The 17,838-nt window shown below is 40.4% G+C and overlaps 1 pseudogene; it reads left to right on the top strand.

The window, feature by feature from the left end:
- The first annotated feature begins 5,461 nt into the window (after positions 1–5,461).
- LOC136544021 (uncharacterized) lies at positions 5,462–16,032 on the top strand (annotated as a pseudogene).
- Positions 16,033–17,838: the final 1,806 nt, after the last annotated feature.

A 17,838-nucleotide genomic window follows, 5' to 3' on the forward strand; every position in this document is an offset into this window, starting at 1 on the left:
ATAGAGGTTAGTACTTAGGTTTCATCAATTAGCCAAAACCAAACTAGGGCTTTCAACTTTGTCTCTTGTTGCTGCTTTGATTGATGCGTTTTGAGTGCAGGGTGATCCAACTACCTGTGGTTACATTCGCCTTGAGGTGCAGTATGTGAAGTTGGAAGCATAGGAACACTGATTGAAGGCTAAGAAGGAGGCATTAGGTGACTGTTGCTCTAAATTGAAAGAAGAATTACAAGAGTTGAAGCAAACACTTGATAATGTTGTAGCTGAACTTTGGAAACTGAAGGTGAAGCCTGCAGAGCCTATTCCTAAGCCAATTCAAGAGCCAAAGCCTAAGCTGAAGCAAATTGTGATCGATTATTCTGTTTTTGTGGGCTTTGTAGGTCTCCTGATTGGTGTTGTGGTTGCCTATATGTGGAAGTGAACAACTAATGTATGTGTTAGTCAGCTAATGTGTGTGTGAGTTAGCTCTTGTGTGTCTGTGTGGTTACATGGTACCAATGAAATGAACTGTGTTATGTTGAATCAATCAACATCTTGTCTTCTATCCAATCATTTCACATCTTTGGTTAGCTAACAGAGATAAATGCCATATTGGCCATCACATGTTGGAATGGCAAACTCAAACAATATTAGAGATGTACAACAGAACTGTGCACCAACATATATAAGTTCTTAAATTAACATTCTAGGTTCCAGCAAACCAACTACAAGGTTCCAGCACGAACATACAAGCTTAGCAACTAAAAGGTTCCAGCATACAAGTTTGAGCATACCAACAGCCAAGATAGCAACATACCAACTACAAGGTTGTCTCAAAAGCAAACCACACCAACATACAAGTTGCAAATTTATTACAAAAGCAGATCCTAAGCAGATCTAGTCTTCATAGACTAGCCTCCTTGAGCTTTTTCTTGATAGGTGTCTTCTTCTTTTTTGGGGCTACCCTTCTTCTTCTTCTGAACTTTCTGCTTCTTGGTTTGGGAGGTTCTAGCTTCGTCTGTTGGAGCTTTTTTCCTACACTGGCAAGGTAACATTACATATTGTGTAGTGAAAATAGGTGAGACATTTGTAGTGGACAGAAAGGTACCTTTTGTTATCCTTGTTCCTAGGTGGTGCTCTCTCACCATCTTCTCCAATCTCTGCCAGTTTGTAAGTTTTTGCAAAGTGGCCAAAATCTCCACATCTCTTACATTTTACCTGCTTTTTTATGATCTTTTCTCCACGCATCCTCTCTGCCTTTGGACCTTTGGTCTTCCTGCTTCTCTACCTAGTAAGGGTGGATGCACTTTAAATCCAAGATCCACAACTAGCCACTGGGACCTATCTGGGATTGGTTCAACTTTGTCCTCATAGGTTGCCTTGAACCTAGCCACTAAGTAGTAGTCATGGACAAAATCTTCAATTTTTAAGCCTCTGTTGGATAGAATCCATGCCAAAGCATGTTTGCATGGCTTCCCTGTCACCTGCCACTCTCTGTAGAAGCATTTGTGGTTCTAGAGGTCAACTATTGCCCTCTTCTGATTATTTCAGTCATCTAGGATGGTTACTTCTGCAATATCAACATCACTAACAGATACTTTCACCACTTTGATCTTAGTGGTGATCAAGTTGAGCTCCTTAGTCACATCAGGGAGTATTCCATCTGCCCATTGCCTAGCAAGCATCTTCCTTATGTATCTCTTCTCCATTATGAGTTCTTTGATTCTGTCAACCAATTCATGCAGTAGCAATCCTTTGAACTTCTTTATCTGTGCATTGAAGCTCTCTAATATATTATTTGTCAAGTAGTCACACTTGTTGTTCTCTAAAAAGCCACACCTGTACCAGATCCTATTGTGGTGTTGCTCAAGGTATTCAATGGAGTCAGGTGCAAACTAAAAAAATCTTTATATGCCACTAAAATAGCCCCTGTGTGTAGCTTCTAGCTGTAGGTACAAGTGATCAGTGAACACATCACCAGAGTATTTCTTCATAAAGTTTTGGTACAAATGTCTCATGCATTCCCTATTTTCAGCCTATGGGAAGACAGCCCCCACAGCAGTCTCTAGTCCTTTACAAGCATTTGTACAATATAACCAAATTTAGAACATCTCCTACAACCTTATGCAGCTGTTGCAGAAACCATTTCCAATTATCTTCAGTTTCTAACTCGAAAATTGCATAAGCTATATGGTATAGCTAGTTGTGACCATCAACACCAGTAGCTGAAGCTAACTGACCTTTGTATTTACCATGCAAACAGGAAGCATCTACCCCCAATAAAAGGTTTGCACCCAGCTAGGAATACATCAACACATGGTCTAAGAGCAACAAATATTCTCTTGAACCTGTTCTTCTTACCAACTTTCTCTAATTCTATCTGTACTAAGCTACCAGGGGACACTTTCTGAATTTTAGCCGCCCAATTAAAAAGCAGCTGAAAACTCTCCTCATATGTACCATGAATCTGCTCTAATGCACACTTCATACCTGACCATGCCTTGGAGTACTTCAACTTGATGCCATAGTCCTCCTCCAATTTGTCTTTGCAGTCAGTTGCACCTTTGGTTGGATTCTTCTTCAGCCAGTCAGTCAACCTATCTGCACACTAACCTTGACTGGCCATTTTCCCTTCTCTGAGCTTTGTGGTAGGATAGTTGTGCTCTACAAGAAGTCTTTTGATCTACATACACAAGTAAAATAAGGTATCAGTTGCATAAAAAACCTAGAAGCATGACACAATTTTAATACAAAAATATCTATGACAGTAATGACAATTTTACCTTTATTGTCTTGCCATAAAAAATCCTAGAAGCATGAATGCGCCAAGGACATCTCTCTGCTTTACACTTGGCAATAAATCTTGTCTTATCAGTTTGCAGACCAGCAAACTCAAAGCCTTTCTTCACTGCATAATGCCTAATTGCCTTCCTGAATGACACAATATTAGGAAACAGCTCTCCCTTGACAATCTTGGGGTTTCCTAGATCATGAATCACATAGACCTCTTAAGGATCTGCATCATCAACCTCTGCCTCGAGAGGAACACCTCCTTCAGCAGCACCACCACCACCATCATTTGCATCAGCATTAGCAAAAGGTTCTAGATGAGTACTATTAGCAGCATGTGCATGTGTATTGTTAGTTTGCTGATGAGGAGGTACTGGCATGTATATTCCCTCATTATCAACACCCACATACTCCTCAATATCAAACATGTCTGGCTACCTATTAGGCTCTAGTTTAGGCTCTGAAGGATACTCTGGTCCTCCATCTAGCTCAATAGTAGGATTGGTACCAGGGCTTACAACTAGCAAAGTAGTAGGAGGATTAATAGGATTGAGATCTGGATATTGGTTGGATTCAGGAGGAATCACACAAAGAGGCTCTAGAGAAGCAAACTCATCAACATCTGCAACTGTTCTTTCATAAACTCCTACAACAACTTGGCAATGCATCTGGTCCTTATACATTTCAAACAAATCACGCATTTGAAAGTCATTAACTAGTCTGATGTCTTCAGACACCCTTTTGTCAAAGAACCACAAGCATGGAATCTGACTAGGGGACCATTTGAACTTATTGGTCAAGCTTTGCATCAGCAACTCAAAAGAGAACGAGCCTATCTCCACATCCCATTTAATCACACTACCCTTAGTGTAAGTTTTCCTACCATTACTGTATGTAGTACACAAACCTTCAACTTTTATCTCTAAGGAGAACAATTGAGTCCTAGCAGCAATCAACATTTTCCAAAGAAAAATACTAGGGTCAGCGCAATTTCACAACCTACTCGCATCGGTACTCAAATGCAAGAGATTCAAGATGGGTTTGGAGCAAGCTTGAACAACCATACATCTCCTCACCGTGCTCCATGTCCGCAGGATTAGCCTTTGCGCTCAACGTCCAGGAGGGGAGCACGGGGGCGACCGAGGGAGGAGAGCACGGGTGGGAGTTCCAGGTCGCCGGCGGCTAGGGTTAGGGTTCCACCGCCATGGGAGCCATCGGGAAGAAGACAGAGTGAGAGACAGAGTGAATGAGATGGAGAGGAGAGTGAGAGCTGGGGCCAGGGTGTAGGCCTCTATCACATTTGGGACAGGGGCAAATACGTCCATACGAAAAAGCGTACAGTACGCATACGCCTGCAAGTGGGTCCAAGTAGCTGGAAGACGTAGATAATGGCATCAACCAGTGAAAGATGAAATTATAATAGTATATTTCAGAATAGGCATATTGTAATGGTAGATCTCCAAACTTTGAGAATTGTAATGGTACCAATCCAAATAACATTTTTTTATTTATATCTGGACATAGTGTGTATCTAAGTATATAACAAAAGCTATTTGTATATAGAAAAGCAAAAATGCCTTATAATTTGGAATTGGGGGAGTTGCTTTTATCTAACAAATTTATAGAAAAACTATATACGTAGAAATTACATGTATAATTTGGAAAAGATGGAGTACCAAATTGAAAAAATCCATCTGGACCCCAACCGTCGTCCTCCACCTCCCTCGTTTCCGTCTCCCTCTCTTCCGTTCGCCGCCGACGCCACCGCATCCGTCATGTCCACACCGCGTGCTCTCGCTCCCTCCTTCCCTCCCTCCCTGCCTGCGGCGACTAGGTGGGCTACCGCCGTCGTCGCCATTCTACGCCAGGTGCCAAGGCCTTCGCCTATCTCTTCGCCGGCAAAGAGCGCCCACCGGGTATTCCCACCCGCCTTCTCTTTCCTGTCTGCTGTGCGAAACTGAAATTGAGTTCTCAAACTCTAACCTCAAGCTATTGGCTATTTGATGCCTACTAACTTCGAACTTTTTGCGAAAATTATTGGGTGTACGTGTGTACACCCATGTCCCTTTACTAGATCCGCCCTTGTCAGAACACAACTGTTACCTACAGAAGGCTACACTGGCCTGCTTATCCTCCACAATTTCCTATTATATTTTCAAAAAAGGCATTATCTGGATAATTAGGGCTACACTGGCCTGCACGTTACATTCCCTGATATTGAAGCTTTAGGTCATCTCCATCCTTAACAATGAAATGGTATTGATGATATTTTTTTTATAGTTTGATTTGATATTGTATTGTATCTATGATGTAATCGTTTTGTTTTTTAGATTAGATTTAGATGTTTGGCTTAAAGTTGGCTTACTGCAAACTTCATATTTTCGAAATATAGATGAGTGTGTTATTGCTGACATCTGCTATAAAGAGTCACTTTAAACATGTTGCAACTATGTTAATGCTATATGCCAATAAAACATGGTTATGTGGGTGCTAAGTGTAATCCAAGTTTTGATCATACATGGGTCTTTGTTCATATCCTTGTGTTATGCAATAGTTTTACTGACTTGCCGTTGCATGCTGATGTTTTTTTTCTTGCAAAGTGTAACACATTGTATTGATCCTAACACAACTTTTTACACTTTATGGATGACAGGTTGCAGGAAATCCTACTGTTTTGATTAAATCACTATCGCATCATCTAATATGGAAGTTGATGACGACGTGGAGGAGGATGACATAGATTTTAACCCTTTCCTTAGGGAAGGATCTCCGTCTGAGACCTCATCAAACCTTACCTCAGAAGCAGAATGCGAGGAACATAGTTCTGAAAATCGACCAAGTAGTCAGACATATCTGCAGAATACTGTAGTTAATGAAAATACAAGTGACAGTGCACTTCCTCAAAATAGATTGTCGTCTCAAGATGTTGTCAGCGAAATATTTCCAGAAGAAACGTCTACCCAGGTTAATCTTGAGAATGATGAAGGCCACTTGAATGGATTGGAAAAGGATATTTTAGCAAGCGAAGCTGCTTGTTCTCCAACAGTGCAAAACCCTCATCACCTATCTCTCGAAATTAGTGAGGAAGATGCAATTTGCAGACAGACGAGGGCAAGATACTCACTAGAAAACTATTCACTTGAGGAATTGGAGACCTTTCTCCAGGAATCAGATGACGATAGTGGTCTGCAAAATGTTGACGAAGAAGAGGAATACCGCAAGTTTCTTGCTGCTGTCCTGTCTGGTGTAGGCAATGACACACAGGCATTCCAGGGGGACGATAACCAAGATGAAGATGATAATGATGCAGACTTTGAGCTCGAGATTGAGGAGGCCCTAGAAAGTGATGGTGATGAAAATGTTGAGAACTATGACGACACAAATCATAGAAAAGAGAAAGATGGCCGTAGGCCTCAGACTAGGCAGAGGCGGCCATTAACCGAGTTATCTGGGGCCGGTAGCTATCGTCAGGAATCCAATAAAACTCATTTAAGACCAATTGTGCCATATATTCCATCTGCATTGGTGACTCCTGCACATGCTTTTGGATGGCAATATCCTACCCAGAATGCCATTTTCCTTTCATCCTTGATTTCACTGATGCGTGCACCTTTATCATGTGGATTTACTGATCAGTGTCAGAAGTTCGCCCGCCAGAAATTCGGATCGCCGGCGAGCTCTCTACCTCTCTCTCGCGTGAACTCGGTGAACTGCAAAACACGGGAGTTTTGGTGCTGTCAACTGGCAGCGTTTTCTTGTTTAGATTGCGGTAATAAAAGAAGATTACAAGGCCATCGTGGCCGGGAAAAACGGCGGCACGCTCGTGATCACGGAGTGCCATCCCAAACCGCTGGGACGTGCCGTGACGGACGCGCGACGTGGACGACACCGCGCGGACTCTAACTGAAAGTCTGACCCGCTAACGCTAACTGAATGTAAAAACTGAAACCAGCTAGCCTACTGTACATATCCGGCAACTGACTTATAATGGCTAACAATCAGCAACTCGGGCAACTGCATGTGTTGATATATGAGCATGTTCAGCTCTTATCCAAACATTTTCCCTATGTGTTCTTGATTCATCTAGACAAGATGTGTCTAATAATGTCAAAAAGATGATAGTTGAGTTGGTTGGCGCTCGTGATCAAGCATTGGCTAGGAGTGCTCTTCAACGGCATATCTTCTTTGAATCCCAGCATCTCTCATCTAGTTTTGGTTCTTCTGAAAATTCGGAATGCCAATGGATTCCGTTAATCAAGAGTCCGATTATATCCATCCTTGATGTCGCACCGCTTGAGTTGGCCCTCGACTACTTAAGTGATGTCGCAACTGGTAAGTTCAAGATTGGTACATGGGGCAATTTTTTATACTTCACTTATTTGCTGTTACCACTTGATTTGTAACTTAGCTTTCATATTGAGATTACAGCTGTCGTGAAGTATAGAAAAAGTCATGTGGATGGCACTGCTGACAAAACCCGCAGGAAAGAGCCCCTGTTTCCTTCACCAGTGATTAACAGTTGCAAAGAAGTGAATAATGTTTCTCAAGATAGATCAAATAGTGTGCCTACAGCATCATCTCCTTCATCTAGGCAGTTGAAGCAGAAGAAATCGTTGGCTGCTACCCTGCTTGAGAATATTAAAAATCATACAGTTGCTCTTGTTCCTGCTGGTATTGCAAGATTAGCACAGAGATTCTTTTCACTTTTCAATTTTGCACTCTTTCCTCATAAGTCACCTCCTTCAGCTATGGCCAGTAGAGTGCTTTTCACTGATGCAGAGGACAGGAGTGTTGTACATCTTCTCCAAGATTTCTTTTGAAATATAAGTTGTGCATGCTTCCTTGCCTTCTTGACTAAAAAACAAAGAAAATCAAGAAATCTGAATACTTAGTTTTTGTTGGACTGCATACTATTTTTGTTTCTGTATTAGTGGTGTTGGTTTATGCAAATTGTGTGTTAACTTCCTCATCTGCATCACAGCTATTCCATTCATCCTTTTTTCAACTTTCCTCAAGATCGCCTCCTTTTGTATAATTGTATCATGGCTGCTTCGTTGTTATTACCACTTGCCTAAAGGGCATCATGTAATGCCCTCCTCAAGTGTATAGTTGATATGATGCCTGTCACTTCTTTTCACAGTTAATTTTATAGTATATTATCTGCTTGCAGATTATTAGTTCTAGGAATTCTGGAATATAACAATGACTGGGCAGCAATACAAAAGCGCTTTCTTCCTTGTAAATCAAAGCATCAGGTATTTTTTCGTTACTCCTTTTGATTGCAAAATTTGTTTCAAGATCCAAAAGTTTTTAAATTTCCTTTTATGATTTGTCAGGCATAAATTATTAGTTCTTTTTATCATCTATTTAGTGAAGATTGACATGTCAGCAAGGGGCTAGCGACCACATCAGGCAACAGCAGTGGCTGATCACACCAAACAGGCAGGTCTAGGACTTAGCTAGGAAGGTTAGCAATTTGAGAGATTTAAGGAATAAGAGAGTAAATTTAGGAGTTTGTTTGAGAGCTGGCCGGAGGCCTATGTAAGCCACTCGGCCGAACAGAATCAATCAAGAATGAATTAGCCTAATCTCTATCTCCTCTTCTTCAACAAAATAGGGAGCCGAGGAAGGGGGGGTGGATCCTTCGACTAATCTTCTGTTTGTTCAATTTCTATAATGCCTATTGGTTGTCTTATAAATTGGTAGTTGCTCATGATATTTGAGAATTCCTTGTTCTGGACTTGCGTATTATGCTTGCTGAATGAAATAATTCTTTGGTGCAGATATTTGTGAGACAAAAGAATCGTAGCTCCTCCAAAGCTCCTGATAATCCAGTTAAGGTAAATGTTTTCCCCTTCTTCACTTACTAGAAGATAAGATGCTGAATTCACTTTCATGTGCCTTTTATGGTTCAACATTATGGTCAAGGTGTCCATTGAGTTGCATAGTAGTGTAACAGATTAGCAGTTCATGCTAACAATAGTAGTATTTTGTTCTCATTCTATATTGTGTAGTATTCAAGTTCTGGTTTTGAACTGGTCTTTAAACATAATACTTACTCTTTCGGGCCTGTTCGCTTGAACTTATCAGCCGGCTTACCAGCTAGAATCTATAGTATTTTTCTCTCACAACAAAACAGCTCAAGCCAGCTTTAATACCAGCCGAACAGAGCACTTACACTGTTGATCATTTTTATCTATCTCATTCTGATATCTATCATTTTGCTTATGTGCCAACAAAATAGTAGTATGCTATTTAAATTTCTTGACAAGATTTGTGGACAATATCACCTTTAATTAATAACGTACTCAGTATAAAACTGGAGAGATGGTTTTTTACCACTCTCTTAGTGGCACATGTTGCTCTGCTTGTGCGTGGCACTATATTATTCAACCTCTGGCTACTAGATTTTTTCAAAGAGTAAGTATGTATGTTGTGAAAGAGTTTGTCTGCGTGTTGCCTTGTTCTGATACTGATTTGGGTTGGGTTGATTTGGCCATGTTGTGTATTATCATGGTCAATCATCAGGATATGATAGATTTTGAGCTCATGACTGCTATCAGCAAAACCCAACATAATAGCCTTCGAGCTAACTATATTCTTATCTGAATTAATGCAGGATGTGCTCCATATGAAGACATCTCCATTGACAGTCGAGGAGAAAGAATGTATCCAGGAGCTGATAACTTGTGACTACAGACTATCTTCTATTTTCCATGCTTGATTTGTGTCGCTTAGTTTCTTCCATACTGTGATTTCAGGGGCTGAGGGTATTCAAAAACGACTGGACATCAGTTTGGAGGTTTGTAGTGCCACATAGAGATCCATCACTGCTCCAACGTCAATGGAGAGTTGCAAGTGGAGTCCAGAAATCTTACACTAAAAGTGATGCTGCAAAAGAAAGAAGGCGAACATATGAAGCAAAGAGGAGAAAGCTTAGAGCATCCATGCCCGATTCACACTGTGGACAAGAGGTTAGTATGTTTCTTTAACTTATTATATCCAAATAATATCTTAATCTCCATCTAAAGTGATGTCATTAAGCATAATTTTTTTATGCTTCCATCGCAGGCTGATAACAATGCTTCTGAAGATGTTGAAAATGATGATGATTCATATGTCAATGAAGCATTTTTGGAAGACACAGATAGTAGGAGCATGAACTTGATGCCTTGTCAGCTGTCCTTATCAAAACATGCTGGAAAGAGCATGATGATGCAGTCAGGCACAGGCGTCGATGAAGAATGTGGTGCTACATGTGGTTACATTGAACCGCAGAAAGGAAGTGGCGCGAAACTTGATGTAACCACCTCATATATACCTTTTATGTACTGCCCCTCTGATGGCCCATCATATGTGAGAACACCTTCCACTGCAGCTCCAGTGGTATCATGTGGATCTCAGGACCAACTGCCGGCTTCCAAATTGAGTAAAGAGAAAGGTGGTTGTGTGGTCAAGTTGGCTCCAGACTTGCCTCCTGTGAACCTTCCACCTTCTGTCCGTGTCCTATCTCAGGTGGCATTTCATCCTAACGCAACACACTTTCATGGCACCTTGGATCATGCAGAAAAGAATATGTATCCTGTGCCACCTCTGGCCTTTACAGAAAGTGCTTATAGACAGCTAAATCTGTTCCCTGATCACAGAGCTAATTCTAGATTGCAGCAGAATGAGATCTCTAATGATAATGCTACGGAGGATGGTGCTGAGCAAGATTTGCAGATGCATCCTTTACTGTTTCAGTATTCTCGAGATGTGGTTTCGTCATATAGTCACCTGGTTCAAAATCTTATTAATCAGTCAAGAAAATATGATCTTTTCCCCTTGGAGAAAATTCGAATTGAGACAAGTAACAACCAGACTACAGGTTCCACCGAAAATGGTACTGTAAATGCTAACACTATCGACTTCCATCTTCTCTTGCAAAGAATGGAAGTTGATGTGTATAATGAAGTAGCAGAATATGATAGTAACCTTGATTACCATAAGTCTGATAATAACATGAGCGAAGTCCCAGTAGATGACCAGTCAACAGCTGGGCAAGCATCCACAAGCCCTTCTGAGAGGGAGACAAGTATTGACTTAACATTCATTTATGTTCTCCAACGGCCATAAAAGATTCAAATGATTTCAGAAGTAGTTTTAGCAGATCAAATGTTCAAGATGAAGTTTCTAGGAAGGACAAATCAAGTGTTCCAGAGCTCGAGGTTGTAAATTCCCATTTTCATCATTGCATTCAAGAACCTAATGAAGAATCAATGCAAGGAATTGTAATGGAGCAAGAAGAATTAAGTGATTCCAAGGAAGATAGCCAGCATGTTGAGTTTGAATGTGAGGAAATGAATGATTCTGAAGAGGAGCAAGTTCAGGGTCCAGAAGCCTCTCCAATTCAAAATAAGGTGATATTTGTAGATACGCCTATTAGTATTATAATGTTCATGATCCAAGTATGGCATTGTATTATCATCTTAAAAAAATGCCATGGCATTGGAAAAGATGATCTGTTTTTTGTTATTGTTGTGTTCTTCTTTAACATGCCAGGAATATGAACATACATGATTGATTTTGCTTTCTTGATCATACTTAATTTGTTAGAAAATTTCTTCTCTGTTCATTATTCTTTTATTTCAGTTTTCTCTTTTTCTTCTGATTTTGTATATATTTAAATATTCCTTGTTCAGGGTATCTCAGCATCAGTTGTTTTTGGGGAATTTTATGTTAGTAGTGACCAGAGTCAAATCCAGCAAGGATCTGTTCAAAAGGATAAACAGGGTGCAAGCTCGATGCAGAAAATGCTAGTGCCTTCTCGGTCAGTGAGGGCTAAGCTGAAGCCGGAAACTGCAAAGCGCACAGGATCTAGGACGAGCCAACGTTCGTCCACTTCTCGCACAGCTGAAACAAGCCGGAGCAAAACCAGAAGTTCTAAAGTCTACGTTGACACAAAAATATAGTTATGTGATCAACACACAGCAAGCTGGAAAATCTGAGTGAAACGAGACTAGAGATCTGTTTAGCTTAAACACAGAACCAGCCGATTCTGAACACCCAATGACATGTCAGTCAATTTGACCTGCAATTGATAAGGAGATAAAATCTTATCAGTAATATAAGGTGGAACATGTCGGTTTTGAATGTACGGTAGCCGATTCAATGAGGCTATCGACTAAATAATCGATATCTAGCTCATCCATAAGAAGCGATATAAGAAAGCATTATCGGCTAAATGGAACATGATCGATATAAAGTGTCTAAGTCGATAATTTTAATGAAAAAGTATAGCATGCGAACAAATCGATTGTCTCATATAAATGAATCTACAAACAATTTGAATCTAATCTATTATCATCAACAGTGAGGTTTGATCGGATCAATGTAGCTATGATAATAATAATAAACTAAAGCCAAAGAATCTATAAAACTATATATATGTTGACAGATTTATGAAAACATGCTAAATGCGTGAGAGTATAGGCAAATCGGCTAAAATAGCCGATGCAGTCATAGCAAACAAACAGAGTACATATCTTAATCATAAACAAGACCACTAATCGATAATTTCTAATCTAAATTCTTACTAGTGAGGTTCGACCGGATCGATACAGCTATAGCAGTATCATTAGATTAGATCTCATTAACTAGTGAGTTTACTCAAGATTAAAACAAGTCTTTAGATACATACTATGTTTGACTGGAATAGAGATAAAACAGTCGATCTAATAGAATTAAGCCATCAATTATAAGATTTAAAGCATGAACAGATCAAAGGACGACCAATTAAGATGATATGATGCCGATCTATCTCTATCTCAATCGAGTGATTTTGTTATAATTAATAAAACATTAATTATAGCAAGATCGATAACCGATTAATCAACCAAAAACGGCAAGAAAAATCTTACTAATCTTAAAAAGATTCGATAACTGATGATATTGTATTAAACAACAAGTTATTAACACAAAATTGATAATTTTGATCTATATTATGATTCATAAGAGATCAATCAGCTGATGCAGCCTTATAAACTACGATACAGATCGATAACTAACTTATATTATAACTCATAAAAGATCAATCAGCTAATGCAGCTTTACAAGCATAATACACGTCGTGACGGTACTCACAAGCAAGCTGGAGGTCGATCAGTCGATACAGCCCAGTTTGCTGAAGAACTCGCCGAGATCTACAGTACCCCTACTTTTAATGCGATGACGAAAGCCGAAAAGAATTGTATTGATTGAATGTTCGTCCTCTTTACAATAACCAGGGTCTAATATTTTTACCCAGAACCTAAACATGAATCCTACTCAAATACAACTCATTATAATTCTTGGAATAAAAGAAAACTTCCTAAATTAATAATAACTTGGACCCCAATTTTACTTATTAATAGAGTCCGACACATCTCCCTGGCGCCACTCAAGTATAGTCCATTGATGCCGTCTGCTAACGTCATCCATAAAATAGTCGATTCTAACATTACATCTAAATCAGCTGATACTGATTCTCATCTAATCGATTCCTTCATGACACAATCCTAGAAGCTTCGAGTTTCCGCGTTCTTCTTCCCAAATTTTAGTGTAAACACATGCCCCCCAATTTTGAAATAAAAATGATTTTATTCTAAAATTCTTATTCATCTGTTCCCCGCGTTGCAACCGCTCATTCCAAAATAAACGCATGGCTCCTGACTTCTCGGGTCAAATTCTATATGACACCCCAACAGTATCATTTCTAATTCGCTCGAGCTGTTTACTTTCCCCTTCTTTCTCGAACAAACTTCAACAGTCAAAGCCGCCACCGCCAAAGCCTTAACCCTAGCAAATCCTCTGCTCTACCAAGCTATCGTTCAAGTAACCTTCCTCAGATTTAGATCCAATCTGGCTACAATGGCAACTAAGTGATCACGTTCCCGAGGTATGCCTTCAAACTTCTGCCTTTCAAGTGTTAGCCGCTACTCTGTATTCTCCTTTTTTTAAATTCATCCTAATTGGTTTCTAGGAAATGAGGAATAAAATTCTGATTCCATCAGTTGTTGTTCCTAATGCCTATTATCTTGGACCCATGGGTGATCCTGATCTATCTGATTTTATCAATCAAGAAACCAATCAAATCCCCTTTAAACAATCTGCAGTAGATTTGTCTTCTTGGAACATCAAAACTCCCTTTAGAAACTGGCAAAAAATGCCTAAGGGGTGGAGGGATTGGTTCTGTAGGATATCAGAGAAAAAGGCTAGAGATTAAGAAATTTATGATTTGAATCAGTGCTTGACACTCTCATTGTCTGGAATGGAGAGGAATGACTCACTTCTGATTTCTGCATCTTACTTTTGGTTCAACACTTTGAATACTTTTATTTTTGGTCACGGTCCAATGACCACCACTTTGTTTGATATTTACATGTTGACCGGCCTTAGAATAACAGGATCAATGCAACCCTATGATTTCTTAAGTGCTGGGGTCCAAGAAATTAGCCAAAATATCAGACTGCACAAGATGGGCAAGCTATATTCTAAACCATATTGGAGATGGTTTGATTGTTGATGAAAGAGAACATGTAGCTTTCCTAAACATGTGGCTGGAAAAATTCATCTTCTGTGGGTCATCTTGCGGACCAACTTATAATCATAAATACATGGCAGGACATCTAGCAGCCGGCAATGAAATCCCCCTCGAGAAACATCTAGCAGTCCAATTCATCCCAACTGTCTAGCCCTGAATGAAGAATTCGCTTCTGATAGTGAAGTAATTTACTAATTTTCTTTCAGAAGGATTATCTAATAAGTTCTCCTATCAATTCATCTAATAAATTCTTTTGTAGGATACCGAATTTGATCTGCCAAGCATGGACAGAAAAGGGCATCCCATAGAATATTATCCAACATGTCCAGCCTCAAGAATGGGATCAATTGCAACCACTCTGAAAAAGTTAATGAAAACTCCAGCTGCCCCAACAATACTTACATATCAGTCTTCAAAACGCAAGGCAACCTAAGGTGTAACTCAGAAAACCACCACTAGGAAGAGACTTTGCAGAACAAAATCATCAATTGCTCAGGTAACTTAACTTATCTTCCCTCTTAAAATAATATCCAACTTCTAATTCAATCCCTTTCTTGCAGCCATCGACTATTACATCTCAATCTACCTTGGGTGCCAAATTGTTATCCCAGGCATTTGAATCGGCGTCTACCAACCTTTCATCTGCTAATCCTCCTAAGGAGACGATTACAACTGAAATAACCGATGCTTCTGATAGACCCAAAATAGCAGAAGATAAGAACCTCTCTACTTCACCTCCTGATGCTACCAAGGTATCTCTTCAACCCTTTTAATCTTATGTAACCCTCACTCTTCTCTGATTATTCTCCTTTATCAGACACCACCTAAGAAAACATCTGCACAAGAGCAAAGGTCTAACATCCTAATAGTTGAAGATGATCCTGTTGATGCTGATACCCAAACCGTTGATCCTTCCACTCAGCAAACAGTCGATGATAAGAAATTCATATGCTCATTCTTGTCCTTCTATAACAAATATAAACCGAAAAACTTCTTGATGCCTGTAGACACTAGCATCGAATGTCCAGAGCTGATTCAACCAAATGTTGAAAAAGATGTTGGTACATCATCAGTTGTTCCTTCTCCTCGACCAGAGCTTCTTCCAGAAAATGTATTGTGTCCTCACCATTCATCTCATTGTCAACTTATTTGCCATTTCTAATAAGATTCCTTTTGTTCACATGTAGGCACTTAATTCTCCAGCTTTGAGCTACTCCTTCAACTTTGAAGAATACATAGACAAAAGTGAGATTAGCTCATCAACCATTTCTTCCCAAGAGACTTTATCAGATGAGACCAAAAATCAGCTAAAAGATATGTTGCCAATGCTCGAGGGAAACATCATCGATTTGGTCCAGGATGCAGACCCAATAAAAAGAATCTTCTTAGCCATCAAGGATAATTTGACCCCAAATCTTGTTGAAGCCTTGATACCTATATCCAATATCGAAGACCAGACTCCCAAGGTGAAAAAGGCTCAAAGAAATCTAATCGACCGTGAAGCTTTGATGGCTAAAAAGAATTCTAACAAACAGGAAGCTAAAGAATTAGCACAACTGATCGACAATTTAAAGAACTCTTCTCCCAAAATTGAACCAAAACTAAATCAACCGAGAGTTAGGTGTGCTAAGCTTGAAAAAGAAATAGAAAGTGTGAAAGCCACCATCGAACATCATGAGTCCCAACTTGATTCAGATCCCTAATGCTATCAAACAGAAGAAACAAGAAATGCTGACCAAGGTCAAAGAGGGCAAAGCTATTTGCAGTAGTCTTGAGAGCATTCCCGGATCAGCCAAAGAAGACAAACAATAAATTATAGAAGTTAATGCTATTCGACTGAAAGCACTACGAGCAATTCATGATGCTCTAAACTTATAATTTACATTCTAGTATCTATAACACATAAACCTAATGATAACTGTACTTTTTGGTTTGGCTAGAAGAGCCGATTTGAATTAGCCGATTTCCAATTTCTGACTTTACTCTAACTTAACTGAATCTAAAAATGGCTTTTATCACAAAACCCTTCAAATTCCTTCTCAGTCATCAACACCGCGTTCCCCTCGGTATTAGTGAAGCGGCACTTCCCCTTCCATCAATTGGGGTTACTTTCACACGTCCTAAGATATCTACTGTCTTGCCTTCGTGGCTATAAATACCAACCAAGGGCTTCAGCCTCGAACACATCTATGTTTGCAACTGCTCTCATTCTCTTGTGTCCTTCCATCTTCATAGACCCTGTAACAGTTTCCTCTTCTCCTCCCAAGATCTAATAGCACCCATGGCAGGCGAGGACAACCATGGTAAGCGTGTGGTAGAAAATCTCCCAGAGGAGGAGATGTCGGTGAGCCAACGACTCCGCCGAATGAGGTAGAACCAAACGACCCCTGCTCCTATCAACATATCACCATCTGACATGTCTGCAGATTTGCCTTGAACAATAGGCTTCCTCCTCCTCCCAAGGCCGGCAAGCCCTCCAATGCTGAGTCTGTTGCCGCCCCTGCGCTAGATTCATCATCGGACTCCTCTGACTTCTACACCGGCGACGACGCCCAGCGCTTCCTCCAAGAATGGAGGGCGGCCAAGGGTCGTTACTTCGAGGCAACTCAGGAGAACGGTCAGCTTGAGATCTGCCTCAAGGCCACTCAAGCCGCCCTCCTCACCGCTGAGGAAGAAACCAACACCACCTGTGCATGGTTGGCTGAGTCCGACGCCATGGTGGCGGGTAAGATGGATTCCAAGAAAACCTCTGATCTTAGTTTCTCTACCTTTGTCTTGACAGTTTCTTTATTTATATGATTGATAGCCTAGATGGTGCAGTTGGAGAACCTCCAACTGGCAGCGAACGTGGCTACGGTGGCCGTCAACACCCGTGGCCCCTTACTCAACAACCACCTGCACAATGTCTCGATGCACGTCTAGGAGATCGCCCTCCACGGTGTCCGCTGCGGCGCAGTAGTAGCCCTGGCCATAGCGCAGGTCCAAACCAGGCATGAGCTACGCACCATAGAGTCGAGCTTCCCGATGGCCAATGACCCCAACATGCACGAGGACTTGATCAAGGACTTCGATGATGTAGCTGTGGCCATCGTGGACATTGCATCCGCCCAGGATGTAATCAATAAAGTTTTTGATTAGTTTGTACTAGGAACAAACTATTAATGAATAAAATTTCTACTTCTCTTTATGAATGCATTTCAGAATCTGCTGAAATATAAATCTGATTGTCTTTGCGTGTGTTTTTGCTCTATAGGCGATACATATTGTATCGGCTTTTCCCCTTAGGGATGATTTTTGAACTAAAGGCGATACCCACCGGGTACCGATTATTAGAGCCGACGACTAAACAAATCGGCTATCAAGTATTAATCAAAACACTAGGATAATACTTCTTTAGGAATTTTCCATTGATGGATCTATCAAACTCCTCTTCCCCTTCTAGCATTTTCAAAATATAAGCATTACCAGATGCACACCGTTTAATCCGATAAGGACCTTCCCAATTAGAC

Source organism: Miscanthus floridulus, chromosome 3 (genome assembly GCF_019320115.1).
Source record: "Miscanthus floridulus cultivar M001 chromosome 3, ASM1932011v1, whole genome shotgun sequence".
Lineage (NCBI taxonomy): Eukaryota > Viridiplantae > Streptophyta > Magnoliopsida > Poales > Poaceae > Miscanthus > Miscanthus floridulus.